Source organism: Girardinichthys multiradiatus, chromosome 22 (genome assembly GCF_021462225.1).
Source record: "Girardinichthys multiradiatus isolate DD_20200921_A chromosome 22, DD_fGirMul_XY1, whole genome shotgun sequence".
NCBI classification, from domain to species: Eukaryota; Metazoa; Chordata; class Actinopteri; order Cyprinodontiformes; family Goodeidae; genus Girardinichthys; species Girardinichthys multiradiatus.
Genome location: NC_061814.1, coordinates 35220368 through 35240466, shown reverse-complemented (window position 1 = coordinate 35240466; position 20099 = coordinate 35220368). Strand labels below are relative to the sequence as shown.

At 38.0% G+C, this 20099-nt stretch overlaps 1 protein-coding gene across 4 annotated transcripts in view; it reads right to left on the bottom strand.

Annotated features, from left to right (window-relative positions):
- Positions 1-20099, bottom strand: part of zmp:0000000755 (phosphofurin acidic cluster sorting protein 2) — a 63450-nt gene that overhangs the window by 35668 nt on the left and 7683 nt on the right. The gene's annotated exons all lie outside the window — the stretch shown is intronic.

Here is a 20099-nt window from a genome sequence, read left to right as displayed (position 1 = left end):
TTTAGAAAAAGTCAGAAGCACTGTTGCTGGAAGCTGCAGAGCAAAATTCTGTTTGAAAATGAGATGGAAAGTAGCATTTAACATGTTATATCGTTAGTTTGCGAAAACACATTAAGATAATGTAAGATAACTTAAATTTCTTCAAAAGCAATAGAGACTAAAGGTAGGAAAATCACCAACTTTATGTCTAAAAGCTGTTCCAAACAAAAAGTGGTGACGGTGAGCGCTACTCAATCAGCAGATCTCTGATACGATTGGTAACAAGAGCGCTGAAATTTTGTATGTTTTTAGAGGCATGGTGGTTTGCCATGTGGTATTTTTTGGGCATGTGACAGCAATGCCGATAGTGATGCAGAGCAGAATTGTGGGGGGTTTCATTAAAACAAAGAAGTACTGTCAGCAGTGTTTTTGTCTTTTTCATGGTGTTAAAAGGGTAGAGAAAATGTATATAATATCAGTTACTGGCCATAAAAACAATATTAAGATTGGATATCTTAATATTAATCAGTCCATTATTTCACATCGGTGCAGCCATAGGTTTATCAGTGCTAGAGATTGCGATGGTGGAAACACAAAGAACTGGTGCCAAGCAGGCACTTGTACCAGTACAGCACTATAACAGGTTTGAGTAAAAAATAAAACTTTTTGATTAAAACATAAATTGATTTCTAAAGCTGGTGTCACATTGTTTCTCACTTTGGTGTTTATACTGGTGCATCTAAAACACTTTTCACTTGGGCCCTAATGTAAATAAATAAAGCTGATATTGCAAACCATCAAGTCCTGCCACTACTAGTAAGTATGCTTTCATTCATGGAGATTGTTACATATATAGCGTGCATACTTGGACAAATATTGAAAAATGTACAGTATTCTCCAGCTTTACACCCGAGTAAGTTACTTTTTAGCATGGCATCACATCAAGTTTTTTTCCTCAGTTATACTTAATGATCCCAATGACCATCTTGGGCAGAAAGTCCGATGGTCTAGTGAGAGTCTATGAGTGCAACGGGATGGGGGATATGGATTTTTATCATGATATTTAGCGGTATTCATTGTGATAACAATGAAAGTGGCAATAAAAAGTATTTAATAAACTGGTCAGTCTATAAACATGTCAGTGCACTCATTCATAGCCCCAAAACGACAAATACTGCTCTACAAATAAAACTCATTATCAATTAGGGTTTCTGTTAGAGCTTGGTTTAGCTGGATATCTCATTATATATGCTACAGTATTAGATGCGTAGAAAGACAATGCTGGAATATTTACCTAAATACACATATTGTCATATGCTATAGAAAGGCAAGACAGATGTGACAGGGATGACAAATATTTTAACACTACTACAACAACAGTGCCCTACACATATACTTGAGGCTTGAATATTCAAATAATTAATAAGTCAGGTGAGCCATGGCTGTCTTTGGCAGGATTTAGGAAAGAAGAGCTGATATTTTAGCATTTCCATCTCCTCACTGAGTTTTCAGAATGTCTCTGAGAGCCCAAATTCACATGAAATTAAAAAAACGTCTGCTGCTGATGGAGGGGTCAGATCAGGTGACAAGAATCCCTTTATTACTAGAAAGAAGCATTATCTCCACTCCTGTCTGCCACCGTGTTTTGTTGTAAATGAAACTCATTGCCATCTGTTCTGGCCCAGTGCCCGGATGGCCCTTTGCTCATATTCTGTGCCAGTTTGCTTTGACACCCTAACAGTACTTTCAGACAGACCAGGTGTTATTAAGAAACAACAAATATTCTGTTAAAGTAGTGGCAGAAATGCACAGTGTTAGGGAAAAGATTGTAGCAATGTACAAAGAATATAAGAGTGGTGATTCATAAACTGGTTTTCCTACCTCTACATAGCAGAAAATATACCAGTCACAACTTGGGTCTGTACAAAAACAACTCTCATCAATCAAGACAGAAGGCTAGCTGGGTGGGTAGCATCTACCCAGTCAGCTCAAGTTCAAGATATCTATAAACACGCAGTGCAATGCCAAGATAAGTGACACATGGTCTGTCTGTGTCCCAGCTGATAAGCCCCTTTAAGGGTAATACCTTCGGCACCTTTTTGTTTTTCCTGGTAAGCCTTTCTGATCGGCTGATCATTGATAGAAATCCAGCGTATTGTTATATCTAGGAAACGTGGTTACATGTCCATCATTAAATATCATCAAAGAAAACTGCTGTGTTCTAAACTAGTAGAAAACACAGAATTTAATCATTTTAGTGCATTTCTGGGTACTCTTTCAGGAAAAATGATCTGAGCAGCATATATGGAATCATTATGAGAAGATGTCTTAAAAGTTCCATAGGGCTTTATAATTTATGGAGAAGTGGGAGAAGCCTTTGTCTATTTTACAGCAAACCACAACGCAAAGCATAGCTGGCTATGGGAATGCGTTTGTATCAAGCCTGCGGCATACACCTGGTAGCTGTTTGAATCGAGGTACAGGTGTTTTGGTCTGTACCCTAGTGTGATCGCTGGGTTCACACCTACACGAAGGAACCGCACCAAGGGGAGAAACGAACCAGGGTTCATTTTAAACTGACTACAGGTCCTTCTCAAAATATTAGCATATTGTGATAAAGTTCATTATTTTCCATAATGTCATGATGAAAATTTAACATTCATATATTTTAGAATCATTGCACACTAACTGAAATATTTCAGGTCTTTTATTGTCTTAATACGGATGATTTTGGCATACAACTCATGAAAACCCAAAATTCCTATCTCAAAAAATTAGCATATTTCATCCGACCAATAAAAGAAAAGTGTTTTTAATGCAAAACACGTCAACCTTCAAATAATCATGTACAGTTATGCACTCAATACTTGGTCGGGAATCCTTTTGCAGAAATGACTGCTTCAATGCGGCGTGGCATGGAGGCAATCAGCCTGTGGCACTGCTGAGGTCTTATGGAGGCCCAGGATGCTTGGATAGCGGCCTTTAGCTCATCCAGAGTATTGGGTCTTGAGTCTCTCAACGTTCTCTTCACAATATCCCACAGATTCTCTATGGGGTTCAGGTCAGGAGAGTTGGCAGGCCAATTGAGCACAGTGATACCATGGTCAGTAAACCATTTACCAGTGGTTTTGGCACTGTGAGCAGGTGCCAGGTTGTGCTGAAAAATAAAATCTTCATCTCCATAAAGCTTTTCAGCAGATGGAAGCATGAAGTGCTCCAAAATCTCCTGATAGCTAGCTGCATTGACCCTGCCCTTGATAAAACACAGTGGACCAACACCAGCAGCTGACACGGCACCCCAGACCATCACTGACTGTGGGTACTTGACACTGGACTTCTGGCATTTTGGCATTTCCTTCTCCCCAGTCTTCCTCTAGACTCTGGCACCTTGATTTCCGAATGACATGCAGAATTTGCTTTCATCCGAAAAAAGTACTTTGGACCACTGAGCAACAGTCCAGTGCTGCTTCTCTGTAGCCCAGGTCAGGCGCTTCTGCCGCTGTTTCTGGTTCAAAAGTGGCTTGACCCAGGGAATGCGGCACCTGTAGCCCATTTCCTGCACATGCCTGTGCACGGTGGCTCTGGATGTTTCTACTCCAGACTCAGTCCACTGCTTCCGCAGGTCCCCCAAGGTCTGGAATTGGCCCTTCTCCACAATCTTCCTCAGGGTCCGGTCACCTCTTCTCGTTGTGCAGCGTTTTCTGCCACACTTTTTCCTTCCCACAGACTTCCCACTGAGGTGCCTTGATACAGCACTCTGGGAACAGCCTATTCAGTTCAGAAATTTATTTCTGTGTCTTACCCTCTTGCTTGAGGGTGTCAATAGTGGCCTTCTGGACAGCAGTCAGGTCAGCAGTCTTACCCATGATTGGGGTTTTGAGTGATGAACCAGGCTGGGAGTTTTAAAGGCCTCAGGAATCTTTTGCAGGTGTTTAGAGTTAACTCGTTGATTCAGATGATTAGGTTCATAGCTCGTTTAGAGACCCTTTTAATGATATGCTAATTTTGTGAGACAGGAATTTTGGGTTTTCATGAGCTGTATGCCAAAATCATCCGTATTAAGACAATAAAAGACCTGAAATATTTCAGTTAGTGTGCAATGAATCTAAAATATATGAATGTTAAATTTTCATCATGACATTATGGAAAATAATGAACTTTATCACAATATGCTAATATTTTGAGAAGGACCTGTATATACCTCTAGAGTTAAAACATTCTAAAACTCACTCATATCACTTCTACCAGTCAATGATGAAAAGAAAGCATTACTAGTGAACTCAAATTGCACAAGGTGAAGATGGCAAGACACTTTAATTCCAATTACGTCTCCGTGAAAGTAATGTACACTGCAAACATAATCTTCTATGACTAACACAGACATTTCTTGTGACTGGCTCAACTGTAATGTCATCTTAAAATGAACAGTTTGGGAGTCTGAGCACTACACAGCTAGAAAGGTACAGTCTATAGGCCATCACTAACAGCAACAGAGCAGACCTGCTCTATCTAAGCCCATTATTCTCTCGATGTCTCTCATTAAATGCTGACCTTCTTTAGCCTTTAAAGTAAAGGCCATTAAATTCCAAAACCAAGCCTACTTTTCAGATCAAACAGACTGCCTTCATTAACATACAGATAATAAATGGAGTCAAAAGTATAAAAATGTTCGAACTAAAGTAGTAATAAACTACGACATGCCGAAGAAGACAGGAACAGCGATAGGAAATGTACCATTTCCAGTGGACCCTAGCCACTGATGATTAGACACCACAGTCCATTAAAAAAAAGAGATACAACAGTATGCTATACATTAAAGAAGCAAATCACTTATTTCATGCTGTGCTCTTGGTTGAATCAAAAAACAATCATCATTATTTATTACACCTCAAAGCGACGCGGACAGCTTCTGTTGAACCTAATGTGTAATGTGAGATAGCTTATCTGTGGCTACAACCATCTCACAATAATCTGGGCTGAACAAACAAAACTACTTATCAGGCAGGACACTCACTCTGCTGCGGTTAAATATTTGACTTTAGATAAGACTCCAGTAATTGTGGGTAAAACCATGATTGTAGGATCTCATTATAAATACTGTAGACATGACTTTTTTAGAAGTAGATGTAGATTAACAGCAGGCTACACCACAAAGTAAAAAGTATTTGGATTATACAAACAACAACCCAATATAAATGCCACACCAAACAGTTATTAAACCGCGCCTCTACTTGCATCTGCCTTCTAGGGCCCTCTTTATCCCAAACTAGGAGCGCATAACAACATAAAGAACAATCCAGAACATGTATGGTCACTGCCAAGTCAATAGTGTTTTGGATGCACATCAGGGTGCTGGGTGTTGCAAGAAGAGTCCTGGTGGTCCTTATCTATGACGCGTGTGAAGAGGCACCTGCAAACTGCACATAGGCTGGCTGACTAAAGGAAGTTTGAATTCTTCAGGCGGCAGTTTAAATGCACCATCTGCATAAGCAGCAGCTCAGGTTTATAATAAAATATTACAATAGCTACATAATGACTCATTATAAACACTTCTAGCTTCTGGCAGTGTTTCTGTGGCTGAATCAATTTTATTGACCTCACAAGTACAAGGCAATGAAATGCAGATTGTATCTGACCAAAAGCCATTAAGCAGTAATTAAATAACATATGATGTAGTAATATAATAAACGTGATATGAATTGTATTTAAATATGTGTAGCTACAGGTACGTACTTCCTATGACTATAAATATGTTGGACAGTAACTACTCCGCATATATAGCTGTCCAATAACTATACAATAGATAGGCTATGACCATGAATGGGTAATAGCCCTCTATAATGGCTGGTTTGGCTGTGTTGCTTTCCTGGTGCCATCGGCTGAGTTATGGCTGCCAATAACTGAATGATCTTCTGTGATCCTTTTCCGTGGAGGAGGCAATTGTTCCAATAATTATATCTTTGACCTCATCTCTTTCCTGGACAGTTATGGAGTTATTAAAGGAGCTATTGCCGTGACTATCTATGTGCTCTCTCCATGTTTTATCATACAGATCTACTGACCTAGCAATTCTCTGATTAGCTATTTATATTTCCTAGACATGACTGCTAGCAGAGCTAATGCCATCAATATGAACTCACACTTTTTTGTGTTCATGGACCAGTGTTTATGTTGTTTCTGATTGATTTCTGCCTTCTCAAACCTTCTAGTTGCTTATGACAGATGTTTTTTCTAAAGGTTTCTTCCTGTTGAAAGACTTGTCTCGTTCCACTTTTGCCATATGCTTGCTCAATATGAGGGTTTGCTGTAAAGTCAGTCACTTGGCAGCACTTGGCTGGGCTTCTTTACATCGATGAGTTTTGACCATCTGACATGATAATGTGACATACACGGCCTTGTATTTCATTTTGGATCAGGCTGGATTGTTTGCCATTGAATCAATATGACTGTGCAGTATTGGTATTAAACTGAACATGACAGAATTCAAACCTTCAGAGTGAGAGATATTGGACTGCAGGCAGGTCGGTCTAATATCTGCAGTCTTTTACTATGAAGCCAGGCTGTATGTACCCGTGTTGCTTCCCTGGGGGCCTTTGGCTGAGTTATGGCTGCCAATAACTGAATAATCTTCTCTGATCCTTTTCCATAGAGGATGCAATTGCTCCAATAATTAAATATTTGACCTCAAAGCACAAGATATGACAAAGGAGACCCAAGTTGTATGTCGAGCAAGAATGGGAAAGAATTTCACCAACAAACCTTCAAAAATTTGTGTCCTCAGTTCCCAAAGACTTATTGAATGTTGTTAAAAGGAAATGTGATGTAACACGCTCCTGTCCCAGCTTTTTTTGGAACATGTTATAAGCATCAAATTCAAAATGAGTGAAGATTTGCAAAAAACAATAGCATTTATCAGTTTGAACATTAAATATTGTGTTTTTGTAGTGTATTCAATTTCATATAAGTTGAACTGGATTTGCAAATTCTATTCTGCTTTAATTTGTGTTCTGCACAGCGTCGCCGCTTCCCAAGAGACTTTTGCTATTATGTTCTACGTCAAGACAATGCCAGTACATTGAATGACCCAAAACAAATTGCCTGAGATGGGCTAAAGATGGACAGATAGATGCAAGTCAAAAATGCAGGATGACTGCAACCCTCTCTCACCGGCCTGGTTTTGCTCCGTCAGATTCTGCTGACGACAAAACTTGGAACAGTACTACGCCTTTCATCTGCAGCTTTGTGAAATGATGAGTCTGTCTACAGACAATTCATGTGATAGCACGCAGTTTATATTACACTGACACTGCAAAGTTATGAACTAACTTTGAAATCCTTGTGCCTTCAACCTTTGGAAATAGGATAATAACAGATTATGTGACTGGAGGCTTCTGGAGAAAATCATAATTTAAAAGAAAGGCAAACGCAGAGCTTAAAACTTTGTCTGATTTTAAAAATAAAGTGTTATGCAACACACCTCCACAGAGGGGGCATCTTTAGAACTTCATGGCATTAGCTACATCATCATATAACACGGTATGTGTTCTTTTTATTTAACAAAAAGTTGTGATTTTATGTTTGAAACCTAATACAAGGCTATAACAACTCCAGTAAAGTGCTTCTCTGGCAGGAACTGATCATGATCTTTCAAAGCCAACAGCCAAAGAAGTGCTTCCCCTTTCAGAGTACATGTGGTTCCAATCACTGTGCTATTTCTGGACATTTCTAACAAAAACACTATGTTTTATGGCCTTACCAAAAATAGCAGCTAAAGCAACCATGAGAAAACTTTTAATTAGAGATGCACTGATCAGGCTTTTTTCTGACCAATACTGATTTCCAGTTATCTTAGACCTTTGACCCATCAGTTTCAATTTTGGATCATTCACATTTTTTTTCTAAGGACACATAAATGAAAGGAAAAAAGGCAGCTGTTTTTTGGCCAGTGGTAGAAGGGGTGGATGGATAAATTGATGATGGATGGAAGCATGGATGTATGGATACAGCTTTAGAGAATTAACTCTGGAAATACAAATATCTTTCCATATTAATCCCTGCCTGAAAAATACTTGAATTCTAGACTTTAAGACTGCATAGAAACCCTGATTGATGCATCAGATCATATGTCCAGAACCTTTATCTGGTTTTTATTAAAATTAAAAAAGTACATGTTGTAGATTTATGGACCAACAATGGAGTTCTTAGTTCTGATGTATTTAATTAATAGGAAAAAAATTAATTTTTCTGTATTTGACCTGCAGACAACTGGAGAAATTGTCTGTTTCTTAAAAAGTAAACAAATACTATGAGATATAATGGTTAAAAAAGGGACTGTGCAGCATTTTTTATGAAATCAGCAGTCTGATTTGCAGTCTGACTCAAAAACACTGCACAGGAACCCTACGACTTATAACAATACACAGGCAAAACAGATGGGGCTCTTTCGCTATCCTTTCTCCTGGCCAGCATCTAGTTGATGTTTTGCCAGGTCCATGCCTTCGCATCACTGCACAGCATTTGTCAGGGGCACAAAGCAGGGGGAAGTTGTGAATGAAGGATGAGTGATGTAACAGAGGGCTGGATAAAAAGAGACACTTTTTGTTCTGAAATGTGCTTGTGGGGGTTTCAGGGTTAAAAGAAAAATCTTCCAGTAATGCTTTTACTACTTTTAACATACCATTTCTTGAATTCTCTGTAATGTGAATACAGTCAGATTCAATCAATAAGGTATACTGTGACATAATGCTCTGCATTAAAATCTTGAGCAAGCTGAGTGGTACTGGCTTATATAGAAGGGACAGAAAAAACACTCCTGAAGAAAAGGCACCTTCTACAGAAAAGCCACTTTGTTATATAATAATGCAGCGGTTTATGTTTCAACATAAAATTCAGCCCAAATAAAGGGAACGATGTTCTAAAAGCAAGTTCTTTTGAATATTTTATTTACTTGCATCGAACACAAGTACAGCTCCATGCCAAATGGGGGCTTGCAAATAGAAGAGCCAACATCTCCTAAGGCTGCAAAACTCTCCTCCTTACTCCCTTTTAAATATTTAGATTTATTCATCAATCTACAAAGTCCAAAACCAGACATTTAAGCTATATGTTCTAATTTCCATAACTCGTTTACACCGTCATAAATTAAATGTCTTTTACATGTTGCATTTCAGTTTGTTAACCAAACTGAAATGCAACATCAACTGGAAAGCATTAGCCAAGAAGACTAATGGTTAGTAATTTGGAGGAAGCATAAAGTAATTTTTAGGCCAATAAAAGCAGACCAAACCAGGGATACCTGAAACAGTTTTAAGAGATTTACACAGTAGGGTGTGCCATAAGAGCTAAGGCTGTACTTGGGTTTCCATCAAAAGCTCTTTTAGACCTCAAATATCTGGTCATGTGTTCCAGATGGCCATATGCTGGTTGAGCTTTAAATCCCTGAATGAAATATTCTCTTGGTCACAGTGTGGAGAAAAACATGAAGAAGGTAAACAAAGAGGACGCTATTAAGGCAAAACTAGATTTGTGTGATTATCGAGTTTATGTGTGAATCTAAATATTACAGCGACAGAACCCAAAGGTTAACAGCAGCTGAATCTAATATTGAAGAATGACAAGGATATAACTTTACAGGATAGGTTTAGAAGAGGCACATAGGTTTCACAGCTGCATGCTAGGTTCAGCGAGTTATCCATGGATGTCAGTACTTTGACAACTGTCAGAAAAAGCCATGGATCAGTATAAAAATGTAGCAGAATAACCACTTTAGGTAAAAATACCATAGTATTAAAAAAAAACTCATACTGAGTTCAGCAGGTTAATTAACCGGGCTGCATTGCAGACATGCTGCTCATAGGTTGTTAACTGTAGTTTTTAAACAGCAATAACTTCATAAAAATGAAGGGTGGAGATGCTTTCGTTTGTGGAGGAAATTTTGGATTAGACGATGCACCATATTTGGTTTTCCAAATGAGTCGTGGTGAGATGTTAGCAATATTCTTTGGGGGAAACAAAGAACTCCCCTTTTTTGTTCATATTAATAAAGGTTTTACAAATCATAAACTGTGTTTTAAACAATCTGTGCCATAATTCAGTCCAGGCTGGACATGTCCTTATATTGAAGTTTCCTATATTGTCTAATTCTAAGGTGGTCCCACGCCAGAAGACCAACAAACATGCTCCCTTTTCTGTTTTCAGAAATAGAATAAAGGCTACATTAATTTTAAACTGTGTTTTAAAGAAACATATGGTGGTCTATGTGAAAAACCCTTAAATGTATTGCTTACATTGCATCATTACCAGCTAACGGCTGGCTAGTAACAGTATTCTCAGACTGCGTTGTCTTCCATTTATCACGTCATCATGGTTTCATTATTCTATTGAGTACCAAACCTTTTCTTCAATACCATTATAACAAGAGCTACAGCCTGCCAGATGAGCAGCAGGAGCAAGTTGTGCCAGTACATTGCAGCTGGGCAGAAAGTACTCGTCTTCTAACTTCCAAATAAAAGGTGTCAAACAAATGCATCAGAATTTCAATCCAAAATGACCCTCCTAAAAAGTTGGGATGCCAAATGAGCACTTCCAATTTCCAGAGAAAGTTTTGTGCTGTCAGCAACCGAACAGCTCTTCGTGAGAAAGACTTCACTTTTGATGGCAAAATATAGTGTCGTTGCATTTGGCGAGATCTCATTGCAAGCCTAGCAGGAATATTTGCAAACAGTTTAATTTATCTTTTTTGGATCATTCATAAATAACTATTCTGCCCTTTCTGGTGTTAAACCTCTAATAAAACCTCTTGGGTGTTTTTTTTTGGTAAATATTGTACTTTGTTCATCAGTGTGATCCTCGTCAATCAAGTACATCCTCACAGATTTTCTGGAAGAATCACTAAAACCCCAAAACTGGACACGTGCATACACAGGCACGTACACCGATTCCAAGAATACTGTAAAGTATAAACATGATTTGTTGTACTTAGTAAAAGTGCTCTACAAGAAATGCTAGGATATAATATGCAGGATTAGTCACAGCAATTTTGAGGACGGGAACGGTTTAGCTCCGTTCCTGCTATTTTCATTCTTCTGAACTCAACGTGTATTTTGTCTGGGGATTATAACTTGCAGCAGCGTGGAGGAGGATAGGTGTCATCATGAAGGTGTGAAACCATCAAAAAGACATGTTATAAAAAAGATAAATGGGTTGAGATGAACCAGTTATTACTGTGGAGGATGTAATAGCTGTGCCAATAACTGTTGTAATGCTCTGTAATATGGGTATTAGTGTGGTCAGAAGCCAAGCCATGGTACAATCCGACTTTTGTTGGGATTAATGCCATATTTTATGTAACTTAACATGGTACTGTGTTTTAAAGCTTAGTGCCAGATTATATTTCCATTTGATTCAAACCAGTGCTTCTCTCAAACACTCATTTCACAAAGGATTATTAATAGTGAAGTGAGAATCACAGGTGGTGTTAGAACCTGTGATAAAGGGAAGGCAGTTGCAAATGTTTCCAATTGAAAACTGTAGGTCAGAGTAAAATGGCTTTCAATGCAAAAACAAATGCTAAATTCAGGATGGTAAAATTAAAACTATAGATAAAATAACACCCACTGTATTTTCAATCATCATACGTAGGCCTGTAATTCAACTCATTAGCCGCCCCTTGACAGATAATTCAAGCTCATTATGCATTCACAACCCAGGGGATTCGATAGTAATTTTCAGGAACTCAGTGGAATGAATGTCATCTTTTGTTGCCGTTGCTGCTGTGGCTCACATCTCTTTTGTCTCTTTCCTAACCTTAAACCAAAGAGGTCAGCAGGTCCGTGTTTGTGGTGAACACAAAATACCAGATCAGCCGCGGGACATCAAATCAGTAAAAAAAAAACAAACAAACCGATGACATTTTCCTACAATGCAGAAAATATGTTACAAAGTCTAGGCTTTGTCAGTGCAACCTAAAATACAGTTTATCCTTCATATAGGTAGGCCTTCTATTACTTAGCTCCTGTATCTATTGAATTCACATCAAGTCTGCAGCGAACAGCCTTACAGATAAAGGTAAATCCTGTAAATGTAACTGCCTTCGACAATGTTATGACTGAGCTTTAAAATCCTATTATGGTGGATGGTCTGCCTCACTAGAATGTCCCATCGCCTGCAGTGCACTGGCGAGATCAAAAGCTCAAGAGCAAAGCTTCGTTTAAAACAATCTTTGTGTCAAACCGAATGATCAGATAAAAGTAAACCTCTTCAAAGAAGATTTATTCATGAGAAATAAACCGTTTATTTGTGGGGTTGACTTCCGTTTTGGCACCCTGTTAATGTAGAGAAAGATATCTCACTTTAGAATACACATATTCTAACTCTGACAATACTGTACTGAAGTATTGGTTACTTTCTAACGAAGCATAGCAGAAAACATCAAAAATATTTAGAAACATAGAGATGATGTTTAGGTCTTTTAGCTTATAATTTGAGGGCCTCTGCCACAGTCTTTAACAAAAGACTCAATTTAAGAAGAATAGAGAACATTATTATCAAAGACCTCTGCTTTGAATTATGGCTGCCACTCTATCAACTAATTTTTCAACTAAAACAATAAACAACAAATTTGTCACCAAAAGTCAAAGGTAATTTTATTAAGGTAAACTTCTCCAAGGAATCAAAATTGACAATTTACTGCATGTAAACAAAGACTTAGTACGCCTTAAAAGTACAAAACAACCCATTGGTATAGAGGGCCAATGTTATTCAATGAGATATTGTCTAAAAAGTTTATTGTGCTTTAAAAAAAAGGCAGACGTGGCATTAATAGGATAAATAAAGCCTGCAAATGGAGGCACAGCATTAAGTAATCAAACACGGGTCCAAATTCTGGTCTTAAAGTTTCCTAAAACAGCTCATTATTAGTGGTTGATGCTCCGGTATCACGCTGCACTTCTACCTTAAACCAATAAACCATCACCTAACTCAAAGTACACCTCAGAACCCTTCACCCTCTGAAGAACTTCTTCAACACAGCTAATTTCTAACAGAAGCAAACACTTCACCCACTGTACCATTCAGATGGAGTTGACCATTGACTGCAGACAAAACTACTCGTCGTTCGCAGCAGGCATTTGCACACAGACATAGGGCCCTTACAGTCTTTATTTTGTTTAAAGTACTAAAAAAAATTATATGTCGACGGATTATTATAGTTGACATCATCCAAGACTTCAACTAGTCAATTGCTGTCCGAGTTTGAATCATGCCAACTTTGACATTTCTAGACATTCATGGTCGCTTGTAAGTCAGAGTACAATGATTCTGCTCCCATTCAATCCAGTCCAATTCATACCTCTAATGATGGTCGAAGAACACCACTCGGGGTATAACACAGGCCCAGGAAAAAAAAAAAAAAAAGCAATCTCAAACCTCACTCCCAACCAGCATCTTCACCTCTTCCAACAGAGCTGTGGTAGAAATGTTTTGACATACTGCATTTCAATGTGGTACCCCAGTGACAAGACAGCAGACAAGAGAACAGAGGAAAGTGAAGGGAGCTGAAAGGATCTTCTTCTGTTGGATGCTTTTCATTTAACATTCATGAAGTGTCGATACTCATTTGCTTTGATCATAAACTGTGTTAGATACAAAGACAACATTCGGTTTCTCAACCTAAAAGATGACAAGAAAATTAAACATCTGTGCAGTTTTTTTTGGTTGGATCTAAATTAAATCCCTTTCTGACATTCAGACTGAAACATCAATTGAGTTTCATCATTCATATTTCATGCTGACATATGGTGCCTCAGCTGAGCATCAAAAAGGATTCATTCTCCCCTTTAACGTCTGCAACCACATGCCTGTTTGTTTATTTTCATCACAGACTAAAAATTCGCTAATTAAAATCTGATACCAATAAACAAAAAGAAAAGGTATTTAAAATGTAAAAATAACAATAAAGATAAAGATCGAATGTCACAAAAGCTAAAAGGTGCTGGACTGAATGTTCTTTATTATTAAGGAATGTTAATTATTAACTCCCAAACTATTTTCTTCAACATAGAGAAGCCGTTTCATAAAGGATAATGGCCTTTGTGACCTGGGGTCAGCATATCTGATGAATGACTTAATTAAGCCTTATTACCTTTACAAGTCTTATTCCTTTAGAAGAAAATATACTCAGTGAAGAGGATCACTTTGCCACCTTACTCAATAACAGTTATAAAACAGTTGCTGCATGTGATCCTACTGTATCATCAGTATCTGCCTGACCCAGCCTGCTGAGTATGTGTTCTGGTTCACCTCCCCAGGCCCAGTAATTCCAATTGACTAATGGACTGGATGTGTAAAGCCTTCAAGTTCTCCAGAGATTCTGGATTTCTCTCAATTCATGCAGAAAAAAAGTTCAACCTTACTGAACCAACTCATATCAACAATAGTGTCAGCCAAATCTGGAAGAATTCATCTGCATTTCGACTCCGTCTTAATTTTTAATCTATGAAGCAAAAATGCCAGCGCTTTATTATTTTAAACGCAAATGAGGGGGTGGTTTAGTGCAGTTACAGAAATGGAAACAGGACTCCAGACAGTCCAGAGTACTTAATCTGTGATTAGACAAAGTGGAGAGGGCATCAAGCTCAAAGCTATTTAATAAAATGACCGCTCTAAAGGCTGTTTTGTCCCAAACTAAACATGCAAAAACCTGAGTGTGCCTGTGTTTTTCTACACTGTTTGACATCAAATCAGACTAAGCTTCTCCTGTTTTAAGTCAGTAAGGATAACCAAAATAATTTTATTTGCCAAATGCCAGAATAAGCTCACAAAGAAACATTGGGTTTATTCTGACAGGATCTTCCTCGTGTCAGAGAACAGTGTCTTTGTCTCGCTTGTTCAGAAAGTCAAATTTCATCTATGACTGGGACCCCAGGATCCTCCCACATGAAAATGTTTGGCCATTTTCCTCCATCAGAAATCCGAGCCAGGGGAGGAAGAGATGACAAACCTTTCTTCCTGTATGTGGAGTTATGAAAAACCTATAAGCCAGGTCAGCAAAACATTTCAACAGTTCTGGCAATCCTTCCCTGAGAGTTTGTTGATGGTCGACAACGGTGAAAAAGACGAAAGCTGAAGTGGCTCAACTCTTCGGCTCCACAGCCGGATCTCCAGTTCCCAGGAATGCGAAATGTTTCCCAAGGAAATTCCTGCTTCTCCAGGAAAGCAGGGAAGGAAACCAAGAGATTTTCGACACATTTCAGGGAGTGGGAGTAGCCAAGAAGAAGGGGGTTTCAGTGTTGATTGGTTGACTGTTGACAGCCCATTGGAACAAGGAGACAAAGGGAAGCAGTAATACTGACATAACCCAAAATCTTTGTAAGAAAGAACTAAACCTAATTTTTAGAATCACATTTGAGATCTTTTGTACATACAGGGAAAAATTATCCATGTACAATTTTAATCCAATTTGTAATTTCTTTCCAATTTCTGAATGTTTAACTGAATTAATCCTTAAATGTTAACGATATTATGTGCACAGAAGAATTTTTATTTATAGTATGGCATGGATACCTTCCTATGCGGAGATAGTAAAATGCTACTACTGCAATTATACCGTGGAGAAATATAATCTCTGAAATAAACGAGAAGTTTCTAACATGAGGGCTTGTTTATTATTAGCAATTCCCATGAACTAGTCCTTCAGGGAATAGTTTGCTGTTTTTACATGTTTTCAGTAAAAAGATGAATAAGACTCTGTCACCTACGACACAAACCCTGTTTGTTATATTTCACCAGCTCCATGGGACCCTGCAGGCATCGTCTACAGTTCTGTGTCAGCTCTAAGTTTGCACATTATTTCAGCACCACATCAACAACACATCCACTCTACATTCAACAATTCAAACATCAAAAGCAGAATTTTATTTATGTCTTATGTAGAAACCTATGAGGCAAATAGATTTTTATTGCTAATTCATATTCTTGTAATCATCTCAAATAAATCTGCAATATTTTAAAGAGGATAGTAGCCTTTCAATAACTAGATAATTTAGTAAATATATTTGCTATAAAATTTTTGAAGGACAATCAGGTCAACCTTCTTGACCAATAGCCTCAAGACTGATTGTTTCATCTTTATTTCCACAACAATTCAGTCACTCAAACCCCAACTGACAAGTTTTTTCCAGCTTCACCCTGTTAACTTCTCGACACCCTTAGGTGGTCTGTGTACCAACTAGGCAGTGGCTGGTTTCTGGTAATAGAGTGAACCAAGGTTGTAAAAAGTTTTAAACCCACTGAAGATTTCTGCCGTGATGTTCATCTATTTTAAAGACTATTTAATGTTATAACAGAATGGTGGTAGAGTGACTGGAGATTGCTGTGGTTTTATAGAGCATAGGTTAAATCAGAACTGCCCCCTCTGTTGCTGTGCACCGCCAGTCAGCTGGCTGAAAGAGAAGTACTACACTTCTCCCTCGCTTTGCCTATTTGGAAATATTTCCCATCAGGATAATCATGGACAGCACTAGCGAGGAAACTAATTAACAGACTAATTAACCAGCCAATATCCGTTTGTGTTCCTCTATAAATGCACAAAAAGGGCTAATATTCTTTTTAATTGGCAAATAAAAACAACATCAAGTTTATTGACCAATGCAGCCTACAAATCTTTGTTTGTGTGTTTTTGAAATGTTTAGGATTTTGGTGCAAATAACAAGAAACCATAGTATTTTTTACTCGAGATTATCAGGCAGTGAGGATCTAATACAAGCACATCACATTGACCAATGGTAGAAAATTTTGAGCAACTATGTTGGACTTAAAGCTGTGGGAACACCAGAAAACCAAAGCAATATTCAATTTATGTCAGTAAATGGCATTTTTTATTAGTCAGACAGTCAAATAAATCGTTTTAATCTACTGTAGCATCTTTTTAAGAAGCTAAACAGACATATAGGCACATACTAGCAATACAGCAGAATGTTACACTATAATATTCAGATATTTAAAAAAAACATTTATTTTTTACATCTATGAATTCACTTTGCCATATACACGATGGAATACCACATTTAGAAAAAAAACAACCAAAATGAGAAAATAAAGTCATTTACATTTTTTTATAATTATTAAAAGCATTTTGTGCTTTTTACTCCTGCTAATAGTATATTTGATGTTAATTCTGTAGCAATGAAAAGACCAAAAACATGACTCAGACTGACGGAGTGCAGTGTCACTGTCCTGAAGGGCACTGGAGGTGGCTGACGAGGACGTCTTTATGATTCCAAAAGGAAATAGAGGATTAACCAAAAAGCGTCTGTGTGTCCAGCATCAGATTACTAGCTTCTCCTTTCCTGTTATAAAATCAGATTACTGCAGCTCAGTTGCAAAGAAAAACAATAGCCATGCCTGGAGATGAATGTGTTACCGAAGAGGTGAAAGGGTAAATTGAGGACATATTGTCTAAAATACAGCGATTTATGTGATCTTACATCAACTTTTAATCTTAGGTCCAAGTGTAAACATAAAGAGGATAAAAAAAAAAGTACAACTGAAGGGCATTAAAGGCACAGATGATGCTGGAGGCAGCATACCAACAGTTAAATCTGTGGTGACCTAGAACAAATACACCATGTTGCTTGGGTCCAGTCCTGACTTTTCGTTGTTGTTTGTCTACTTCACTTCCCTACAAATACAGCACACGCCAGCCCTGATAACCATACAGAATTGGGGCAAGTAAAAGAAATCAAAATAAAACTGTAAGTCAGAAGAAAAAGGTGAGGTCACGAGTCAAATAGGCAAAACGAAGCAAGCACTGCTCACTAGAAATTTGGCTCCAATGAAGGAGGACGGATCCAGTTTGTACCATGTGGGCACACCTTTAAATCATCTCCACCTTTCTGAAACCAGACTGTAAAAATATAACTGAATGAAAAATAATACTCTATATATTATACTATTATATTCTAAAAGCATTTAAACTGGCAGTAAGGCAGCTGAATAAATTTATCATAAAACTTTTTGGTAAAAGTGGGTAAATAATTAGCTTTCCTTAAGTTTGTGACAAGGGTAAATTTCATAAATCTTGATCTGTTGTTAAGGTGAAGGTTCTAACATAGCAAGCAGTCTTTCTCCTCCTGCTACACATTTCCACTATTATCACATTAGCACTAAAAAGCATTATACCAACCTCTGAATTAGTGTTTGCAAAGTTATTAACACCTGCTATACCATAAATACATGCAGGTCAGCTTGATTTCAATGCAGATCACTGGGCCTCTTGTTTCTTTGCATAGCTAATAACTTTGCTTTTCTTTCAAATAGAGATGCATTGATTTGGCTTTTCCTGGCGGATATCAATTTCCAGTTTTCACTTAGATATAGCTTGCCAACTCCAATTTTTTTCCCAAAAACTTAGAAGACAAGAGAAGAGAGACTAAATGTCCTGCTGGTTCCTTTAACAGAGCTAGGGAAAATTAAGGAAATACAAGAATATCCAAATTCATGTATCAACCTTATCAAAAGTGCTTGATAGATTGTAAATGCTTAGTCCTTAATTTTGATGCATTTAATAGGACAAAAAACATCAGATTTTTCCATGCTTGACCTAGTGATTCTCAATTCTTTTAATGGTAAATGGCCTGCACTTGTAGAGCATTTATCTAGTCCAAGGACCCCAAAGTGCTTTACACTACAACCAGTCATCCACACATTCACACACTGACAATGGGAAGCTACACTGTTGCCTCAGCTGCCCTGGGGCAAACTGACAGGAGAGGGGCTTCCATACAATTGGCATCACTGGGTCCTCTGACCACCATCAGTAGGCAAGGCAGATGAGGTGACACAACGACTGAGTTGGATGGAGCGGGGGTTTGAACCGGCAATCTAACGTTTCCAAACAAACCTCTACCACCTGAATCACCGTCCCTCAGGTGGTCAGAATTAATAATTCATTTAAATGAGCTATCTATTTGTCTGTGAAAAAAATCATGGGCAAACATTAGCTGGATATTTGCATTTGAGATGACCCACCCTTTTAGGTCGGGTATAACTTGATAGCCCCGTCAATGTTGGCATAATACGTATTTTTATTGTTTTACTTACCTGATTCTGACACCAGTGTTGTGTCGGATGAAGATGTCAAAGACGAGGCAGTCTTTTACCTCTCCACGAATCCAGAGGTTGTTAGTCATGTTGATCGTGCACAAAAAAATTTGAACAATTCTGGATGGATCAGAATGTTACTCTCGGATGCAATCGATTCTCGAAAGCCGATGTCTAACAAGGTGGGCGGCTTGACCACCAAACAGAGCCGATGGGAGAAAAGAAATTAACAGATTCCAGACCCTGGCGCATTTCTACTAACTTCTTAAATCTTGGTGACTGCTAGCACTTGTGAAGGTAAAGCCAGAAGACTACCTAAACTGACTGTACCAAAAATAAAATTCAAGAATACAAGAGAATTTCAACAATCAAGATCAACAATAGAGCTCTCTGCTGAGAAACACTACAGGGTACTTTTTCCCCTCCTTTTTTTTTTAAAACAGAATTGCTTCACTTCTTTGAAAAGCTTAGGCTTGGAGTCAAATTCTTTCTTTTCATTTCTTTATCACTAGGAAACCATTTCAGTGAGGTCACTTGTGTATATATTAACACACAAACAGGATTTACCCTTTATTTGAATACACAGTATTCTTAAAAATCTCACATCTCTCTTGTTGTTTTTAATTAGTCAGCAGCATGACTACAGCACTAGTCCATTATACGCTATGGGGGTAAATATGGATGTGTTGGTTCTTTATGTTTTTTTCTCAAAGCCGCCTCTAAAGGTTTTGTGTTAAAATCAGCAGACAAAGAAAAATGTGAATTCCTCCAAGACAAATAAGCGACAAACCAATACCACATGGCATTTATAAGATTGGGGGTGGCAGTCTGGCAGGCATGGGAGTGCTGTAATCAAAACAATTCAAGTACAACTGTTCCAACAGGCAGGCTGTTCAGGACAATGCTTCAACAGCTCTAATCTAGCAGACAGAAGCCTCTCAAATAGAAAACAGTAGAATAAAAAGACAAGAGATGCACCAAATTAAATTTGTTTATGAAAAAATATTTTGACTAACTAGTTA